Source organism: Xiphophorus maculatus, chromosome 15, assembly GCF_002775205.1.
Source record: "Xiphophorus maculatus strain JP 163 A chromosome 15, X_maculatus-5.0-male, whole genome shotgun sequence".
In the NCBI taxonomy this organism is placed as follows: domain Eukaryota; kingdom Metazoa; phylum Chordata; class Actinopteri; order Cyprinodontiformes; family Poeciliidae; genus Xiphophorus; species Xiphophorus maculatus.
Genome location: NC_036457.1, coordinates 23,478,417 through 23,501,059, shown reverse-complemented (window position 1 = coordinate 23,501,059; position 22,643 = coordinate 23,478,417).

The following is a 22,643-nucleotide window of genomic DNA, read 5'->3' as shown; positions in this document are numbered from 1 at the left end:
CCAGTGGTTTGTTCTCAGTCTTTCATCTTCATATTACTCTGGTAATGGCTTGATTCTCCTCTGTAAAACATGAAGATGTTTCCAACTGAGCCAAGTGTGAAAACAACGACAAGCTCCTTGAGATAAGCCACAAAAGATGAAGTTTGCCTAATTAGTCTTAGCCAAGGCCTAGCCATCAAAAAGAGGGATGTGTGAACTAATTGAGCAGACAGATTAGTAGAGAATTCTGAAATACGTGTGACATAAACACTATTTAGCCCATATTGTCACTAAAATCATATTAATTATAATATTTCTCCATCCACTGTCTGTTGCTTTTGTCAGTGCTGATTTTTCTAAAGTTGTAATTCAAAACAAAAGTTGTCATAGTAGGTTAAATTCAGATTAAATCCAACATGTTCTTTTTATCAGATTAAAATGAAGTCAGATCCAATCTAATTCAATAAAATAAAATAAAAATATACTTCAGAAATTTTTAAAGTCCTTATAATAAACGCTCACACTCTAGTCACCACCTCCCATGATGCCACTGTCAAGCAGTGGACAATTAAATACTGAGCTGCAAGCAAAACATTCACATGTCCAGGGACAAGGACTACTGTAGAAATCAAGCTTTTCAACCAGATGTTTGAAGACATCTGGTTTGATTGTCATCTTCACTTTGATCCTGAACAGGCACAAGGTGGAAATTGCAAGAAGAAAAGAAAAACCCCTCCAACACCACAAGTTCAGGAAAGGCAGCCATCTGACTGCACCGGCTGGGGTGGAGAGGACAGGAGAGAGACAGACAAACAGACACTCTGGGCCCAGTGTCTGCCATATGGAGAAGAGAACTGAAGAAAATGGGCACCACAAAGATTGTCAATGTGTCCCCCAGCAGTGTAGACCTATCAAGAAAATATAGAAGTATGACTTGTATGACATTATATGGAGCTTGGTCAGTATTTATCTTGATACCAGCACATTTGGTTTGGTTTTTCACCTAGTCTATGTTATTCTGTTCTGTCACATTCTTATCTTGTCAATGCTGCTAATGATCCTCGTCATCTGCAACCCCTCTAATCTGCTGAGGACAAAAAGACCAGACTAAGCTACACTTCTTGCTTGGTTGCTCATCTTTAGTGGAGGAAATTAGGCTCTTGGTGTTCAATAATACAGTAGTTCATCAAATTTGATCTTTTTGTAAAATGTTAAATTATTAGAATCTTTTTTCTGTGAATGTTTTTAGTTTAAGTTGATTTTAAATAAAAATATATATATATATATTATCATACCTTTATTTGGATATGAAGACTATCCTTCTCCATTATGCTGCTCTAAGATTTGTCCTTGTTTGCCTTCATTTCTAAAAGTCTGGCTACTTCAGTGGTGATGACCTCCCAGGAGAGGCTCTACAGTGGAGGAAAATACCCGTGTTATAAAAAGCCGTCCTCCACTGGACGTGAAGCGTGAAGTGCTGATCCAAACGAGGCAGCTTGTAAGTGCGGCAAGCTCTCACTAGTCTGGCCCCTTAAAGCTCTTTCATATGTGACATGTTTCTTCTAAAAAAAAAGAGGTCTTGAATCCGATGGTCATCTTTAAGTCTTTACTGAACTTAAAAGAAAATAAAAATAACAAACAGATTCAAAACAAATAGAAAGTGACGGTCAAAAGACTGTGTTACTCTCAAGGTGCCAGACTTCTACAAAGAGCAAGTACTTTCGTCTTTCATAAACTAATTAGTCACTAACCAATCAAAAGGCACCATGTCATAAGCTCAAACACAATACAATTACAGATGCTTATCTTTTTCAAATAACAGAGTAAATACTTTAACTCACATAAACACAAAATAACATTTTGTATTAAGCTACAAAAATGTATATATGGCTCCTACACAGTTGTTAATGTTAAGTTAATATTTTGAAGTGTGACCAACATGGACTGAACGGCTTCCTTCTCTTCCTCCATCACGACTGCAAAAACTACAGGAAGGCTACAATTCTAAAACAGCACAGAAAATGGATGTGATTGTTCACAACTTCTCCTTCTGTTTGCTGATTGGCCCTGTAGAAAATCTACCAGAAACAATCCAAATCATTGGGAGAAAGCCATTGATTTGCAAGAAGCAAGAATTGTTTTGAGCGGAAGGCAACAACCAGGCTAGTTCAACACCAACCCTTCTCCAATATTTAGAGCAGAGGAGACCTATTCCACTCCATGGCCACATTGTACATAAATAACACATTTGTAAAGTAAGTATAGACATGATGGGAATGTCCAACCACCAAAACACTCAGGAAGGAACCAGATGTCTTTTGGTCTGAAATGTGCTGACCCCAGAACAACAGCCAGAGATGAGGACCCTGCTGAAGCTGGTAAGTGATACGTTTTAGCCATGGGCTAAAAGGCCACTCCGCTAGGAGGAAACCGCTAACATAAAAAGCAAGATTACAGTCTACAGATGCACACAGGGACCTAAATTTTTGAACACACGTTCTGTGGTCTGATGAAAATAAAGTGGAACTGTTTTGCCATGAAGACCATCATTACATTTGGAGGAAAACAGGGACGCTTGTAAGCCTGTCAACACCAACCCGACTGTGATAAATAGGGATGGCAGCATTACGTTGTGGGGTTGTTTTTCTGCTGGTGCACTTCATAAAGTAGATGGCATAAAGAGGAAAGAACATTATGCAGAAATATTGAAGCAATATCTAAAGACATCAACAGTCTTGTGATGGTTTGTGATATGGGCGACAATGGCAACCGCACAGGGCAGCATTTTGTGGGGGGGCGGCATGTTCCCATAAAACAAGAAATGTTTGCTCTGACTTAACTTTAGACAATGAGAAAAAAACATCCCTTCATGGGAAGTTATTGTAATTCTAATAAAAACAATCTAAAATTCTACATGGATTTTATGCTTATTTAAGAGTTGATAATACCATGCAGGACACAGATTTTTCTTAAAACTATGTAAATAGTCATTCTAGACGATTAACTGTATGAATATGAATAGACAGTATGCTAATATAATGCTAAGGAATGTCATCTTATTCCGTTTTATCTCTGCACTGTTAAAGTAAAGTGCCTCTGCTGCTGCTGCCGGCTGTTTGTGCTTTGCCAGAGGGGACTCACTTTGAAATCCTTAATGAAGATCTCCAACTGACACCAGAACTGAAAGAGTGACATCTGCTGATTTATAAACATGTCTGCTTTCTCAAGGAGGAAAACAGAATCCAGCTTGTGTACTGGATGTCAGTCCTGCTCAACATTTTAGTGAAAAGCAAAGACTTAGTAAATTAAGTATGAGTAAAGTGAATACAATGTGTTGCATAGTTCTTAACAGTTCATAATTTTGTGAGATTACAACTTCATCCTACATTTTATTGTGGTTTTATATGAGAGACATATAGTAAACAATTTATACTTCAATACTTTGTAGAACCACCTTTTGATCCAGTTGGCCCTGCAGGTCATCTAGAGACTGAAATCTTTGCCCAGTCTGCTAAACTAAAGATCTCAAGCTCAGTGAGATTGGATAGAAAGAGTCTGGGAAGACCTTCCCACAGATTGCCTGCTGGATTTAGATTTGGACTTTGACTGGGCCATTCTAACACATGAATGAGCCAACTAGTGCTGTAATGACTCCTTGAATGTTTTGAGTTTCAGCTATTAAAAATGCACAAAGCCAGTTATCTGCCTTTAAGCTTCGTTAAATTATGTTTTGCTATTTAACACCCTGTGGCCTAGTGTGGTGATTTTTCATGTTGTGAAACAAGTTTAATTCCACCTAAGAGTTGTTGATGAGTTTGGGGGAATGTACCTAAGTACCTAGTTTAAGATCGCTACAGTATACTGTTTATCCTCTCACACATTGGGGTGCGGTAGAGCAGTTTGGCCATGCAGTCTTTTGATTTCACTGGAATCTGAAAATTTTATGCCAGGGACAATTTTGAAGTATAAATTGTTTACTACATAGTATATACTGTATATTCATGTTAGAAATCTACCTGCTGTACCGCATTTAACTTGGGTGTTGAAAACTCAACCAAATTAAGAGATGCCTGCTGTTGGCACCAGCAGGAACATTATTTATTCATTATGTGGAGCCTGCTTTTGCAGAACTGCACATTTAGAGTCCAAAAGTTATCAACCATATGTGTAATGTCCATCTCTTTAACCACACAATGTTTTAATTCACTTCAAGTTGATTTCTATTTATTTATGATGGCAACTAATTGTAGTCTTTGCCACATAATGACAAATTATGCAAATTCAAACCTAGCAGTATTTAAATGCCATAATCAGTTAAAGGTTTGGACAAATTTTGGTTATTTATTTCACAGCATCAAAAATGTAAACGTAATTAATCAAGTTTTCTTTTTTTCTGTCTAAAGTCCAGAACTGAAATCTAATTGCGTTTCTGATATGCTCGTACATCTGGCACACCAGTGGCATCCTCAAACAACAGCGATGAACGGCAAAGCTGCTTCTATTGGCCCACAGCGAGTTAATTTTTTCTCCATAAAACAATTACTGTTTGAAGATGACAGATCCTATTGGGCATGCTGCTGGCAGTATTGATAGATGGCATGAAAATCCCGGGATATATACATCGACAAATGGTAGAGTCATGGTTAAAGATGAGCTTTTAAATTTCCCAGTAGTTAAGTGGAGTAGTTTAACCCAAGATGATATCATACTGTTGACCTTATCATAACCGTTTTTGTTAATGAAATTACAAATGACACAATACACAGTTTGGTAGTTACCTGCTTTACCATTCACCTTGCTCCTGTATGAGCTGGAATATGTCAAAATTGGAATCTGGAACTTGGTTCATCAGGGTCCATTCAAGCAGTGACCAAGCAACCATTCATCTTATAATTTGGTGATAAACTACAGAGGCACAGGCTGAAGGCATACTATGGGGATGACAACAACTAATAACAGCCATTTAATGGGTTGATAACATTTGAAACCATGTCTCCTATCCCTGGAAAATATTTTTCCCAAACTCAACACCATTTTCACTGCTTTGCAGATGACACACAGGTCTGCTTTTCCCCAAAACCTAATTCTACACACTCTTCTTCCTCTTTCTTCATCTGCTTACCTGAGAGAAAATCCTGATTCATGTTCACCGAGATTCACTCAATTTCCTAAACTAAACAGTGAAAAAACCCAGAGAATTGTCCTTGTTGGTACTAAATTTACACTATCCATAGTTGGCAGTTCTTTGATTTTTATCGACAGCTCCTTTGCCCTTCAGGTTAAGAGTTTGGTTGTCAGTGTTGATACCTTATTGTCACTGTAGGTCCACATCAGTAAAATCATTTTATATATTTTCACTTCTGCAATATAAGCAGGGCGTGCTGTGGTGACGCAGGGGGTTAGCACGCCCCACATTTGGAGGCCTTAGACCCGCGGACATCGCGGGTTCGACTCCCAGTCCCGACGACCTTTGCCGCATGTCCTCCTTCAAAAATGGCGCCGGCTCAGCTGGCTGCCTGCAGACGCAGCTCCCGTCGTGTGTGTTAATCTGTGTATAAAAAATTCTTGCTGTAACTGCGAAATAATTTCCCTGCTGGGATGAATAAAGTAATTCTTCTTCTTCTTCTAAACTCCTCCGCCTTTCCCTAGACCCTTTTACCACTTCTGTTCTTGTTCACAGCCTTGTCACCTCTTGCATCGATTACTATAACTCTCTTCTCTTCGGTCTTCCTCACAAATCCCTCTATAAGCTTAAGATGGTTCAAAATCCAGCAGCTACATTATAACCAAATACCTCCTCTTCCCTCTAGATCACACCTGTCCACCTGTCCGTCAGCAGCTGCACTGGCTTCCAGATAAATCAAAAATCTCTTATAGTCCTCCAAAGCCATTCACAACCTCACACTTCTTTTTCAGTCAGATCCCCTGCACATTGCCACCCTCTCCTCTTCCTTCAAATCAACCCCCTCCATCCACCTCACAGTGTTTTCCATTCATCTCAGCACTAGAGAGGAAGGCATTCAGCCTCTCAGATTGGAACTTCCCCTTCCTAATATTGACTCTCTACCTCTGTTTAAATCAAGACTCAAGGCCCACTTCTTTAATAAATAATACACTTTATAATGTTATTGCATTCTCTTGTATTTTATTGTACAGAAATTATTATTATTATTATTATTGTTGCTGTTAACTCTAGCATATTCACTTTGATGGTGAACCTCAGCTGTGAAGCGCGACAGTAGAGGGCTGATGAGGTTTGTTTTGCAGTCTCTGGACCTGAGCACCTTGCAGTTATTGAGCTGACTATGTAGTGATCAAGTATTCTAGAATCAAATTTAGGCCATTTTCTCTGACTGGAGGAGAATGGATGAATTAGGATGATGCAAGCAATGTAGCAATGTAGTGCAAAGGAGAGTAGGTCAGACATCTTCATTACTGACGAAAGACACTAAAAGTCACAGAAATTGACTTCGAGTTACTGTGGCTGAAGGTGATTCTAGAAGCTTTTCAACAACTATGTGTTCTTAGTTTTTTACCCACAGCTTTCCTGTTTTGGTGTATATGTGTTTATTACGTAACACCAGTGTGGGATTTGTTGAGTGTTTTTATATCTAACTTAAGATGAGATTTAAAACGCAGATCTTTTTATGATGTCCTGAACACACCAGGCTGGAAAAGAGCTATTTTTCTTCAGTTTGTGACATTTACCAGCTTGTAAAAAATTAAATAATGAACTTTGGTTTTTGAAACTGCTGAAATTAAATTTCAGTTCTACACTTTACTAAAATGACATTTTAAAAATGTTAATATGTATGTAACCGTAACAGTTGGTGACCCATCTATCCTATCAAAACTTGGCCTCACCAGACTAGCTCAGATTTCCTTTTGTTGTATGATTTGATGTTCTAATGCTGTATGTTTAATTTCTATTATGTTTTATTACACATTTACTTTACAAACCAAGAGTGTGAAAAACCTTCTGTGTCAGAACTCTGGATTTTTGGTTTTTTTTGCTTTTCATTTTATTTAGCTTCATGATTTAGTTCACTTTAGTTTAGCGCTTCATCGTCCTTTGATATTATTATTTGAGGTATTTCTTAATTCACCCTAGATTCAGTTATTCTTCCGAATCTAAATATATATATATAGATTCGGACAACTATATATATATATATATATATATATACACACTGCTCAAAAAAATAAAGGGAACACTTAAACAACACAATATAACTCCAAGTAAATCAAACTTCTGTGAAATCAAACTGTCCACTTAGGAAGCAACACTGATTGACAATCAATTTCACCTGCTGTTGTGCAAATGGAATAGACAACAGGTGGAAATTATTGGCAATTAGCAAGACACACTCAATAAAGGAGTGGTTCTGCAGTTGGGACCACAGGCCACTTCTCAGTACCTATGCTGTCTGGCTGATGTTTTGGTCAGTTTTGAATGTTGGTGGTGCTTTCACACTCGTGGTAGCATGAGACGGACTCCACAACCCACACAAGTGGCTCAGGTAGTGCAGCTCATCCAGGATGGCACATCAATGCGAGCTGTGGCAAGAAGGTTTGCTGTGTCTGTCAGCGTAGTGTCCAGAGGCTGGAGGCGCTACCAGGAGACAGGCCAGTACACCAGGAGACGTGGAGGAGGCCGTAGGAGGGCAACAACCCAGCAGCAGGACCGCTACCTCCGCCTGTGTGCAAGAAGGAACAGGAGGAGCACTGCCAGAGCCCTGCAAAATGACCTCCAGCAGGCCACAAATGTGCATGTGTCTGCACAAACGGTTAGAAACCGACTCCATGAGGATGGTATGAGGGCCCGACGTCCACAGATGGGGGTTGTGCTCACAGCCCAACACCGTGCAGGATGCTTGGCATTTGCCAGAGAACACCAGGATTGGCAAATCCGCGACTGGCGCCTTGTGCTCTTCACAGATGAAAGCAGGTTCACACTGAGCACATGTGACAGACGTGACAGAGTCTGGAGACGCCGTGGAGAGCGGTCTGCTGCCTGCAACATCCTTCAGCATGACCGGTTTGGCAGTGGGTCAGTAATGGTGTGGGGTGGCATTTCTTTGGAGGGCCGCACAGCCCTCCATGTGCTCACCAGAGGTAGCCTGACTGCCATTAGGTACCGAGATGAGATCCTCAGACCCCTTGTGAGACCATATGCTGGTGCGGTTGGCCCTGGGTTCCTCCTAATGCAGGACAATGCTAGACCTCATGTGGCTGGAGTGTGTCAGCAGTTCCTGCAAGATGAAGGCATTGAAGCTATGGACTGGCCAGCCTGTTCCCCAGACCTGAATCCGATTGAGCACATCTGGGACATCATGTCTCGCTCCATCCACCAACGTCACGTTGCACCACAGACTGTCCAGGAGTTGGCGGATGCTTTAGTCCAGGTCTGGGAGGAGATCCCTCAGGAGACCATCCGCCACCTCATCAGGAGCATGCCCAGGCGTTGTAGGGAGGTCATACAGGCACGTGGAGGCCACACACAATACTGAGCCTCATTTTGACTTGTTTTAAGGACATTACATTAAAGTTGGATCAGCGTGTAGTGTTATTTCACTTTAGTTTTGTGTGTGGCTCCAAATCCAGGCCTCCATTGGTTAATAAATTTGATTTCCATTGATGATTTTTGTGTGATTTTGTTGTCAGCACATTCAACTTTGTACAGAACAAAGTATTCAATGAGAATATTTCTTTCATTCAGATCTAGGATGTGTTATTTGAGTGTTCCCTTTATTTTTTTGAGCAGTGTATATATATATACATACATACACACACAGTATATACTGTATATATATGGACAACTCGCCAGTCTGTCTCGTCACCCTGATCGTCACTACCCTTGTTTCCCTTCATGGATTACATGTTGTTCCCTTGTGTATCCAGTCTGTTTTGTTTTTGAATTTTCTTGTATCCTTGAATTTTGGATTTTTTGTTGGTTAATTTTCTTCATTAAGACATCGACTTATTTCTATGTTTACTGCCTGCTGCGTTTGGGTCCACCGCCACACCACACCATGACATTCTCATCATAACTGCTTCATCAACACATACTAGGGCATTACACAAGCAAAATCATTCATTAGGATGCCAATTAAAGTCAAAAAGCAAGATTACTCACTATCTCCTAGACGTGAAGTATGACCAGCATTTTATAGGGAGACAGTTGTTTTTCATCACAGTCCTGCGAGGTCATGGTCTTGTGCTGCTAAAAAGCTGTGAGGGTTGAAAGAAATGCTGTGAGGTTTTTTTTTTTGTTTGTTTTTTTCTTATAAGGGGTGAAACATAGGTCATTGACAAGAGTGGCCTCTGTGGTGCTTCTCAGAGTACAAGGAGTCCTGGCAGCCTTTCCAAAGGGACCGGCAGGCCTAAAGACAACGTGAAAGGCTGCATACAGACTGGGATGAGGAAAGCAATCAAACTGTCACCATGATCATAAAATAGCCGCTGCAGAGGCAAAGGACGGAACTAGGTCTCTGATAACTGTGTCTGCCTTCCCTCTAGGTTAGATGAAGGAGGGAACCATCCTCCATCCAGCACGTTGTTGTCTGTGTTGACATGCTGTCTGCACTTTGAGACAATCAACTTTTGATGGCAACCTGGAGCTTCTGTGCTTTGTTTTATTTTTAAGATTACTTCTCTTTGACCATAGTTATGGAGGAATAATGTTAGCAATACTACTGTCAATCCCTAAGATATTAGTATTAGTAATAGTAAACAGAGAGAATAAATGTTCTATTCTAAAGGAACCCAATGTTCCTTCGATGCATTCTGGTTCTACCCAAAGGTATCCAGTAGGGGTCGAATGCCAAAGACATGCTTGATCCGGCTGCATTGATCAGTTGGGAAAAAGATGTTTCCACACCTCTATGAATCTAACCTATGTTGTCTGGGACTTAACCTCCAGATACGAGGAGCTAGTTGATGATGTCAATAAATGTCCTAGCTACAGTTGAATATTATATGGATTGGGGGTTGCAGTCAGGCCTTGGTTTTTGAAGGCAACACACCACCTTCAGAAGCATAATTTTGAGGCCAAGTGCCATCCAAGCAAATGCAATCCATGGCTATTTTTTAGCAATTATTATATTGAGTCAAGAAATAATCAGAAGCGTTCATGCTAATTTGGGGCACTACTTTCAGCAATTAAAAATGAGTTCAGGAGATTTTGTGCTTTTCTCACTACTTTAATTACTAATTTTGGCAATATTGGGCTTTCACACTGGACAAGAAACCAAATGGAAACAACTCTAAATATTACTCCATCTGGACTCTTATTCCTACTTGCACAGACATGCTAAAATTGTTATATTCTGAGGCTTAGTAGTGTAGAATCACAGTGCTGTATTCCTGAAATATAAACAAGTGTAACACTGAGGAGCCGTCTGAACCATGAACAGTTGCCTTTTCAAACAGAGAAGCACAGCTTGACTCCACTTGAAGCTTTTCTAAGTGCTGAATCTGAAATACTGCCAACGCAATGTGAGACATTTAGCATTGTCTGAGAAAGAAATTCATCATCAGAACCTTTCATGAAATTTGTCATACCTCTCACACCTTCCCTATACAGATCTCCTGCTAGCATACACTAGCTCAGCCAGCTCAGTAGGTGATCTTGTTTTTACAACTGTTAAAACAAGTTGTGTTCTTTCTTTGTTTTAAAGAAAGAACATAAAACAAAATAATTTATCTTGATTTTAGAATTCTTCTGAGTTGAAGCTGGATGTTTACAGATTGTCTGGACTGCAGGATTCATTACTTTCCAATGGCGTCATTCATCCAGGGGGATTTATAGGCACGCCTCACCTTTTGTTCTAAGACATTGTCCCTTCAATGCAAAAGGCAGGGCCCCTGAGAGAGAATCAGCCCTCTTGAGCCTCAGCCAGAGTTAGATCAGATGATTGATGGATGCAAGATCGTGCTTGGAATATGAATTACACATTTTGATTCTGGCTCCCCATGGGAAATACTGGGATGCTGACTTTCATGAGGGACAGAGGATTTTCCTCAGTGCAGAAGATTGACACATTAGAAGAAACTTGCAAACATGAGATTACATGGCACACAAGTTAGTGGTTTGCTATTAAATTGTATATTGTATTGTTGAAACTCAATGAAATTATAATCAGCTATTCTATAAAAAAGTATATTTTTGTTGTCTTTACTCTGGTTTGGTTTATTGTAACCATTATTATCACCATTATTGGCGATTAATGGTAATGATGAACTTAACACCATTAAGTTCAAATCAATTTCAGAAATGTAAGATTTTGTCTCTCTTAAAAATCAATTAGAAAATTTATTTGGCACTGTAAGCCACCAAGACTCAGCATGGATAAATTATCGCTGCAGTATGAGGATGGAGGTCTGAAGCTCCCTAATTTTCAATTGTACTAGTATGTGGCTCAGTTTAGGTTCTTGGCACAGATGTTTGATTTGCAGGCTCCTCCCTCATGGCTCAAAATTGAAACAGCAGAAATAAAAGAAGAGATTCCAATAAATGTGCTTTATAAGTGGGATATAAGTGGGAAATGTGCTTTATAAGTGGAATAAATAGTTTTATTATTTGTAAATAATAAAACTATTTATTTTATTATTTACAAATAAAATAAATAGTTTTATTTTGATAATAAAACTATCAAAAATGTTACTGATAACCCTTTAATAATTAAGTCAATCCAAATTTGGTATAAACCACGTGAACTGTTTAAGCTGGAAGGCTCTCTCTCTCCTAAAACCCCGTTACGGGGAAATGGACTGCTACCAACAATTTTTCAGTCTGGTAACTTTAGATCCTGGCAGGAGAAGGGAATTTGCCAATTGGAGCACTGCTACAAAAAGGAAGTATTTATGTCACTACAGCAGTTAAAAGAAAAGTTTAAATTGTCAAATAAAGATTTCCTTGGCTATCTCCAACTTGGAGACTTCATAAGAATTAATCAGAAAGGAAGCTGGAAGCTACCGTCCATGTCTCCCATTGAGGAAATGTGTCATGCCAATCAGCCAGTATGTAAAATCATCTGAAGGGTGTATACAGCAATCATGTCAACTTTAACTATAATTGGTATGGGTAGTTCCAGAATCAAATGGGAAAAGGATTTGGGAATACCTATTGAGAGGCAGTTATGGAATAATTTGTGCAGAGAAGGTCTGACATCTACTCTAAATGATCGATTTAGAAGTACAATTAAACTTTTTACATCAGTTATATGTTACCCCACAAAATTACATAAATATAACTCCAATATACCTCCTTTCTGTTTTAGATGCGGCATGGAGGAAGGACCATTCCTCCATGCTACCTGGCATTGCTTTACATTGCAGAGCTTTTGGAAGGGAGTTTGTGAAACGTTATCAGACATACATGGCATCACGATTCCAATAGACCCAGAGATTTGTTTATTTTGGAACTTTACGAACTCCAATCTGTAGACAAATTATGACAAGAAACTTACAGAAGTCCTTTTGGCAATAGACCCTTTTCACAGTGACGTCAGACAATGGCCGCCATAACTCAAAACTGGGTATCTTTACTTCCGGTGTGATTTTGCCTTGGGAACCAAGCTGAAAACTTCCCGCATTCTCATAATCTTAAGGATATAATAAAAGGTAAGTTTAATAATAACAGCATTTAAGTGTTAGATAGCTGTTACTAATCATTGTAAATTCACCATTCTCTATCTGTGTATAAAATAAACAGCCTCCGATCGGAGAGTAAACCACCTAGCAGCAGCTTTAGCCACATTTAGGAAAAATATACTCTCTGTCAGCGCTGTAACGTTTAGAGGTTCACTTTCTGTGTTTTATAAAACGGTGTTTACGTGTTAGATAACCGTTATCAGTCATTGTCAATTTACCATTCTCCAACTGTATTCAAAGGAACCAGCTTCCGATCATGAGTAAACCAGCTAGCAGCAGCTTTAGCCACAGTTAGGAAACATATACACCGCCGCCTGTCAGTGATGTAACGTTTAGAGGTTCGTTTTCTGTATTAATGGAAAATAAAAACAAGACAAAAGCCACAAATAACAGTTGGGCTTGACGATATTTCTGTTTTTCCAGCAACAAAATGCGCATCTCCATGCACTGTTCATGTTTCTGTCACTGCTAACTGTCACAGAGTCTCTCCCAAAGACGCAAAGAAGGAATAAAAATAAATACACAAGAAAATATTAATGTGCAATGATTTGGATAAATAACTTTAATCTGATTACTGGATTTGAAATACGAACTCGTTAGATTATTCGTTACCGAAAAAGTGGTCCGATTAAAGGCATTACAAAGCAGCGGCGGCACCGGACATCTCTGCTTATAACAAACAAATCCCTATTTTATGGGATGAGTGGCAACTCCAGTCTATAATTTAATAATCTGATCAAGATTAGAGCCTAAAACGTTATAGTTCAAAAACAGTAAAAAGGTTTGGTTAAGGAACAGTTATGTCACGTAGTTAGCTAGCTAACAAAATTCACTAATGCTAAGCTAACGGTTACGCAAAACAAAAATACCTACCTTCATAGTCAAACAGGTATTGTTCGGTGAAGAATTTGTAGCCTTTGTCTAATTTAGATTTTTTTGTCAGAGAGAACTGGTTTGCAAATCGTGATATATCTTCAAATCTTATTTTAGGCAAATGTTTTAGAGACTGTGTAAACTCCATGCTCCGGTGATCTGTCTGATCAACATATGCTGTCAGATTTATACATCTCTCTCTCTCTCTCTCTCTCTCTCTCTCTCTCTATATATATATATATATATATATATATATATATATATATATATATATATATATATATATATATATATATATATATATATATATATGAAATAGACAACTTTATCATTACTTACTATGTACACCGGAACTAAGGATACACAGCTTCGAGCCAAAACGGAAGTTGTGTGACGTCATGTGAAAAGGGTCTATTGCTAAGAAATGTATTGCAACAAAATGGAAATCAGACGCCCCCCTTCCAATTAAAATATGGCTTTGTGAGATCAATAGCTGTGTGACCCTAGAAAAAATAACCTATTGGATGCAGAATAGAAGTAAGACATTTTATAAAATATGGCAGCCATTTTTAAGGTATATGGAAAATCTACCAGCACATTGGATTGACTGATCTTCCTGTAATCGAGCTGGACTCGACAGGATTTATGTGCAAATCTGAGACCATCTGTCTCTCAACCTATTTCCAATTCATACACATTTTTATTTCATCCTTATTGGTTACCCTCCTCCCCCATTTTACCCACCCCCATCCTCTCCTTCTTGTCATTTGTAAATGTATTTTTGCTTTAAGTATGTCCCATTGTTTGAATTGTGCTTTATTGTGAACTAATTTTGTCCTGTCAGTTACTACTTGTGATGTTATTACTAAAAAAAATTCAAACTAAAGTGTTCCAAAAAAAAGAGAAATGTTAGATTTTACAAATTTTGCAGATCAATTGCTCAACAAGAAATGCTATGGATATTTTTTCCAAGAAAAAAATAACTGGAAGATCAGGTTGGGGATCATCAGGAACATCCAAGAAAAATGGATGTTCTTAGAAGTAGATAAAATTGTACCACAAGTGGAGAGTGAGCACAACACTGCCCAGGAGAGCAATTTTACAGAAAATATAAAGCTGGAAAGCAATTTCGTCTTTCATTCAAATCTTTGGATGAAACCTGCTTTCAAAGATTTTAACATGAGGAAAATGAACAACATGGAGGGGACTCTGCAGTGACTCCACTGAGGAGTCCGCTCTGCTCACGGCAGAACTTTGTTTTGATTTAGGCGGCCTTATGGCCAATCATATGTGAGGATATGGAATCATACCAATATGTTAAAACAGAGAGAGAACAGTCAGGTGAGTACATCCCCTCAGTGGTGTTAAGAGTATGTTGTAAAACACCAAAACTATAACTGACATCTATAAAAGAGTAGCAGCATCTGATTGAAAATTAAAGACATCAATAATAAATCATTATTATTGGTCAGTTTGTAGTGTTTTCTTTGTTTGTTTTTGTTAAAAATAAAAAGGTTGTTTAAAATATCCAAAAGAAAGAATGTCTGCTTTTGTAACAGAACAAGTACATAAAAAAGGAAGTATAAGGCTTCTCTTATAATGAACACTGAATGCAACAAGATTGATAATATAAGAAAATTCCTATTTTCCAAGCTATGTTAATATATGGGGCTGTAGATGATCATAAACTAAGAGCCGATTGGGAGTTGAGCCACAAGAACTGGCTCTGTGAAAAGAGAGGAAATTCCCATCACTACATCACTGATCATAAACTCTTTAAAGTGTCACTGACACAATCAAATCACTTAAATGATGTAAAAAAGATAAACTACTGTGCTTTCATTCTGTGTAAAGATTTTACTAATAAATATTTTTCACAGAATACAATAAATGCAGAGTGTTGCTGTTTTCGTCTGGATTAGGACTAGTGGTTAAGGTTACTTCATTTCTTTAAATCATATAAATACCTGTATTGTGTCAGTGACACTTTAAGCTCCCCACCAGACTGATAAACTGTTGACATTTTTTCTGAAGGCCTCAGACAGCACTTCAATCCTGATACAATGCTCACCCTCACTTCAATCTGGAGAGACTCAGACGGAAAAAACATCGATTAAACAGGTTTATTGACATGCATGAATTTAAAGTTCTTTGGCGCTCGGGCCCCGGCTGAGGACATTGAGCTGTGAATTGCGATCAGCTCGGATGAGCATTCCCGATGTAGGTTAGGAATGTCATCCCCCAAAAAGGGAGGCTGAGGCCGGGGCCGAGGCCGGGGAATTAGCATCAGGGTCAGAGAGTAATGTGGGGGAGCTACGCTAGCTCGGGGCTTACAGACTAGGACTTGAGGAGATCGTAGTAGGTGATGTTACTGTGATAGGGGTAAATTATGAAGCTGGTGGATAACGGTCAGCGGGGATGCTGCTAGGCGTGTATTGGCGAGATGCTGGTAGATGAAAGACACTGGGATGGTGCGAGGTATGAAATGACGGGATGTGGGTAGATGAAGGCCAGCTGGGGAAGAGGTGCGGCGTTAAATAGCAGGATGCTGGTAGATGAAGGCCAGCTGGGGATGCTGTTATGCGTGAAATGACTGGATGCTGGTAGATGTAGGCCAGCTGGGGACGCCGCTATGCATGAAATGACTAAATGCTGGTAGATGAAGGCCAGCTGGGGACACCGCTATGCTTGAAATGACTGAATGCTGGTAGATGAAGGCCAGCTGGGGACACCGCTATGTATGAAATGACTAAATGCTGGTAGATGAAGGTCAGCTGGGGACGCCGCTATGCATGAAATGACTAAATGCTGGTAGATGAAGGCCAGCTGGGGACGCCGCTATGCATGAAATGACTAAATGCTGGTAGATGAAGGCCAGCTGGGGACGCCGCTATGCATGAAATGACTAAATGCTGGTAGATGAAGGCCAGCTGGGGACACCGCTATGCTTGAAATGACCGGATCTGGTAGATGTGGGCCGGCTGGGGAAGCCGCTATTTGTGAAAAGACTGGATGCTGGTAGATGTGGGCTAACTTGGGGGCGCCGTTAAGATGAAACGGCAGGAAGTTGGTAGATGAAGGCTGACTGGGGTAATGTGGTGATGCTATGAAATAGTATGTCAATTAGAAATAATATCCCCCCAAAAATGAAAGCTGAGGCTGGGGCCGGAGCTGGGAGTTAGAGACTGGGAGAGTGAGAAAAGGTCGGGAGCTACGCCAACTCGGGGCTTGCGGGCTGGAACCTTAAGGAGGCTATACAGGGTGACGGTACTGATGGTAGGGGAAAATGATGAAAGCCAGTGGATGAAGGTCAGCCGGAGACATAGATGGGCGTGGAATGGCAGGGTGCTCGTAGAGTAGACCGACTGAAATGATGATTTAGCTGTAGGAAAGAGATCAGCTGCATGGTACTGAGATAGCGAGAAAAGGATGGGAGAGGGAATAGATTAGGATGTAAGAAGATAGCTGCCTGCTACTGGAGGTGAGATGCTAGAACCAGGATTAGATTCGCAGGGTGACGTTAGAGGATGCGAGCGAGATATGGGGACATTCTGGAATGAAACTTAAAATAGGGGAGTGAAGGACAACAGGGAAAGATGAGCATAACATTTGCTGGATGGGAGTGTGCGCTTTGCGTGAGGTTGACCAACCACCACCAGTGAATTGTGCAGTGCACGTCGGGCACTGAGGGAAGCTATGAAGACGGAGATGAGATACGTAAAATTATATGAAGAGAATGCTGAAGATGACTATGGAGCTGTTGACGTAAGGTCGAGAGAATACCTGGAAAACTGGTTAAACGTGATCTAAAGAGTTGAATGATGTCGTATATAAATTATGGCCTCGAGATTGAGAGAATGCAGGGGCTTGGAATGATGGATGAGCATGAAGAGGAAGCTAAGACTGGAAATGAGGATGAGAAACTGAGGAACTATAGGGAATAAAATTACGGTGCGAGGCGTGGATGAGGGTTTGAAATAGATTATTTTGTCTAGTAGCTGGACTGGACTGAACAAGGGCTGGGAGATATAGCTTATCAGCGAGAGTGATAGAATGGCAGGATGCTGGAAGATGAAGGCCAGCTGGGGAAGCGAGAGTGTTCGAATGGCGGGATGATAGTAGATGAAGGCCAGATCTGCCATAAGCAGAGGTGATTAGAATGATTAGTGGCAATTAAATTGATTAATGGCCAATGATGGCGAGGAAAATGGTGGAGATTCGGCTTTGCGGGTCAAACATGATAGCTTATGGCGGAGAGCGGCGATGTGGGGACGCTTACGGAAATGACCCCTCGGGAAACAGGCTACAGAAGTGGAACGGGCTTCGTAGAATGCTGAGGACTCGAGCTGCTGAAATGGAGGTTGGAGCTGAACCGGCTGCATGGGGGTTCCCTCTCGAAAGGGTCATGCAGGACAGGCTGGATAGAATGAGAAAATTAGAGAGGAGGTGCCGTCCTATACTCCCAGCGATAAGGAGGTGCTGGCTTTACCCCGATGGGGGTTGAGAAAATGGGCGATAATGAAATCTTTCTTTTTTTTTTTTTAAACCGAAGATGTGCAAAACTTTGGCGCTTGTGAAAGGAACCATGCGAACTAACTTGACTTGGACCTAAGCAATGATGTTGGAGGTTCTGCTCCTCCGGATGGGGCCTTGGCTTCAGAACAACTGCGAGTGCTGGTAGGTCGTTGCTAACTGGCAGCAAGGGTGGCTCGTAGGTGCCTTATGATAATTGGCTCGGAAGAGGGACTGGAACGAATGCGCTAGTGAAACCTGGGAAAGCTAGAGGATAGGCTGCATAGACTTGGAAATGACAGGATGGCCTGGGAATAGCATGCGAATCCGGACAATTGTCTGGTGAGAGATGAAGCTTAGAAGCGCCAGCAGGGACATGAGCTTGAAATGTCGGCATACGAGGCAGTTTACTGTTGGCGGGCCACGGTTAAGCAAGTTATCAGGGGGCATGGACTTATTTGGGGGCAAAATGAATCTACGTAGCTGAACGTAGGTAACGGCTCGGTAGCCGCGGGCTACTTGTTAACAGGCTTAAGATGCTGTAATATTAGCTGAGCATCATTTATCTGTCGATACCTGCATCCGACAGCATTGCTCAACGTGGTCGTTACCTTGGGGGAAAACTTAGCAGGGTTCTGCGTTTGTGGCGTGATTATAATGGACATACACAGCTCTGCGCAGCAGCAGCAGGTCTCCTTCGCTGCCGCACCGGTGTAAATCCAGCAAGCATCTCAGAGTTCAAGTTGCGTTTGAGGGCGGCTCGGGAAACAGGTTACGACATTTAATGGATTAAACAGTTTTAACTGCTGAAAGTGACGGGGACGCGGATATGGGAAGCGCGGGAGCCCCCATAGTATCAAATCAACATAGGAATGACGGAGAATTGGCCGTTCTGGGGTGGAAACGGGCAGCTTCCGGTTCAGGGGGTGGGGAGGGGCACTGCTTACTCTGGGCAGGCAATACACTCCGAAGCTCACCCGTACCGTTGGGCCTGGCGGGGAAGCAGGTAAACTCTTGAGACCAAGGATAAACCCAGAAAACGACTTAGACAATCCTAAAACTTAAGCTAGGAAAAAGGGGCACTTTGTTAAAAGGCCAGGTGCTCGAATCCTGACAACGGCATGCAAAATGTCGAGGGTTTTTTTTTTTTTTTTTTTTTTCCTTTTGATTATAATGCGCATCCCGCTCAGCAATGCCAGTGGGAGCGTGACGTACTGTCACGCGGTTAAAGACGGCGGGTGCACGATTTAAGATAGTCACTGTTGAAGCAGAGAAAATGAATACGGTAACCATGACGGCCCATGAACGGCTCTACGTAGCTGGGTGCGCATGCGTCTACCGTTTTATGAATGAATAATCCCGCTGTGCGGATAAACGTGACCAAACACGAACGCTGGCTTGAGAGGGGCCGAGAAAAGGAGCAGTAAGTCCAGTGCGGGCATAATAAAGTTAGAGGAGGAATATACGGGGCTTGATAACGGAGGCTACTACCGAGGTCGGGAAGCTGTAGAAAAGAGGTTGGCGATCCACCTTGGGTCACGCCGGGAGGGATGCCACTATTACCAATTCATTTATGCATTCATGCAATTAAAAGCTCTGAAGCACTTGAACCGTGCCCGGATGGCGCATGCGAAATGGGCCTGCAAGTTCGGGAAGGGGATAGACTAAGTTCCGCGTTTCCTAACGTTGCAAACATGAATGAGACAAGTGAGGCTACGTCTTACCCTGAAAGCCCGAGGCGGGCGTAGCGTGGGAAATCCGAAGGGAGGCGCTGATGACCGGGCTGCCAGCAGCTATGCGGAAGTGAGTGAAGCTGTTGAAGTGGCCGAACCAGAGCGGGGAACCGGTAGAAAGGCGACGTGATGAACGCGGTGGAAAGATGATGAACGACGAGCTGGGAGGGCGACGGAGATCGGTGCGGCGAGACCTTGGCGGGCCGGCCAGGGGCCTGAGGCGGAGAAAGATGGCCCAGGGATGAAGACAGTGGGATTATGTGGCCGCTTGCCAGAGACAGGCCGTGGAGTGGGTGGCGCGGGAGCAAGGGACGGTGGGTCCCGGTCAGGCGAGAGAGCGGCGGCAGAAGCTGCTTAGAATGAATGAGGCCTGGAGGAATACTTCTTCCATCCGAGGAGCGACTGAGGGAAAGAAGGGGCCGAGCAAACGGCTTAGCGGCTTTTAAGAGGGACATTAGAGGTGGAAGGGCGAGCAATCACGGAGAAAAGGATCTGGTGAGATAACTGACTGGGAGCTGAGGCGTGCGGCTGAACAGGTTGAGCGCAGCTGGAAAGCGGAAGATGCCATGGATGGAGGTCCTTATCAACTGGGCCTTGGTCGGTGAGTGGACGTGACGTGGCTTGGTCCTGCGTTGATAGGTCGGCGGTGATGAGCGGGACGCGCCGACTGGATGATGCAGGTGGGGCTAAAGAGTCTTCCAGTTTGAATTTGCGCCTAGGCTTCATTTCAGCAGTTCAGAGCACACCAAATGTAATCTCTCAAGTGTAAAAAGGGCAAACCTCCTTCAGAACGCTGAGTAACAATGTTCCCTTCATGGGCACTTTAGTAATTTTAGTCATTCAATTATAATAAATGCTGGGGGTCCTGGTTTATTTTTGTTTTATCAGCGGAAGGTCAAAGGGTCTTTTTTTTTTTACTTTTTAGAGTTTATTTGTATTTCTAGACCTTCTTCAGTCTTGAGAAAATTGATAATAAACATCCATATACACTAATATGTTAGAAAAAAAATCCATATTGTATGTGCATTTCTTACGTTCTTTCCTCATCCATTGTTATAGCTTTTTGGATTTACTTACCTGCACCACTGTGCACTCGAGAATACATTTTCAACTGTGGGCAGGCATCGTCACACTGGTTTAGCGCCTTGATAATATACTTGCAGACACACAAGGTGATTTCAGTGTGTGCTAATATGTGGGCTTTACCTGCTGTAAAGTCGCCAACCGTGTCACACTATGAGACAGCGCCCCATTTTATTTTCATCACTCCCTCCTTCAGCTTTTCGAATTAGCCCTCCACTTACCTGCTGTGTGGACGATCCAGCTGGGATGGCAGAGAGGAGAAAATAATATGATAGGCTTCTTCCTATACTGCCCAGCTTGGCTGGTGGAGAGACTTGTCAGGCCAGTCAATACTGTGTAAAAGCCCTATTTAGCACTGACATGCCTGGGAGACAGGGCCTCCAGAGCGACTGGAGTAAGGAGGAAGCAGGAGGAGAGAGGGGCTTTCTGAGATGCTTGCCTCTGACAGAGATGAATAGTCTGCTTCACAGTCGTCAAGGACAAAAGGACAGAGAGACTAGTTGGCCTCCTCCATCCAACCGCCCACCCGGCCAGAACCAGCATTTTCACTCACGGGATCCTGAACGAAGGTGAAAATGAAATTACTTCAGAGGGGAACGCTTGTACAGGAGGAGCAGAATCTGAGGGAGGGGTGAAGGGGTGTGAGGAGAGGCAGACCATTTTGCTGATGAAGTTGTGTCGTGTTTTGTGACACTGTGCAGTCTGTCAGAGTGGCTGAATAATGCATGGCAAGCATAGACCTGTCAATAACAAACATGAATCTACTAGTGGCTAATGGGCAAGGAAGTGCTGAGTGACATGAGCTGCTTTCTTTGATCTTTAACCCCAATGAAAGGCAGGAAACCTTTACTGTCAGAAATTAGTGAAATTAATGTAGAGCTGTAAGCAGTACTGATAGAGCTCTAGTGCATGTGCCTTCCTACTCCCTAAAAACACAGCAAAGGAACACCTTTATCAAATTGCTGTTGACATAGTAACAGAAATTATATATGAAACTTTGGAGGCTCATACCATGTGGAAAGCCCTTTCCTGCACTGATCCATTTGCTCTTTTTGTGGAAAACATGGTGAAAATCCAATTTTCCTCAATGGGAAGATGTAGCCCCAAAAATCTCATTTAAGAAATTCAACTCTTTCTTGACGAAACCTGTGAAAGTTCTTAGATTCAAGAAAAAGAAAAAAAACCCCAGCAATCTTGAGAGTAAATCTATATTCTGAAACCTCAACCTCTGACTTGTTGGTTTGCCTCATCAGGGTTGCAGTTCTTCTGTCTGCTTGACGGTCTTCACGATCTCTTCTCCCAATGTGAACACAAAGACTGTCCCCAAGACACAACCCCGAATATTAGCAAGTGCTTCATGCCAACACAATGCCTTCAAAGCATTTATGGTATTATTACTTTTCAGATAGCAAACATTTTGCAGGCATTATGTGTTTGCTTGAATAAAATGCACATGACATATTTTTCTAACCACCTGACATGAAGTCAAACTAAACTTTGGCTGGCTGAAGCTGGTAATATAGTGTCATTATCAATCAATCAATCAAGTTTTTTTTGTATAGCACATTTCAGCACAAGGCATTTCAAAGTTAAGTTCATATAAATATTGAATAAGAGGGTTCCTAGGATTGAACCTTGGGGTACCCCACATGTGACCTTTGACCTCTTTGATGAGAAGTTTCCAATTGAAACAAAGAAATCCCTGTTCTTTATGTAGGATTCAAACCAGTTAAGCACTGGACCGGAGAGTCCAACCCAACTCTCCAGTCGATTCAGTAATATGTCATGGTCAACAGTGTCAAAAGCTGC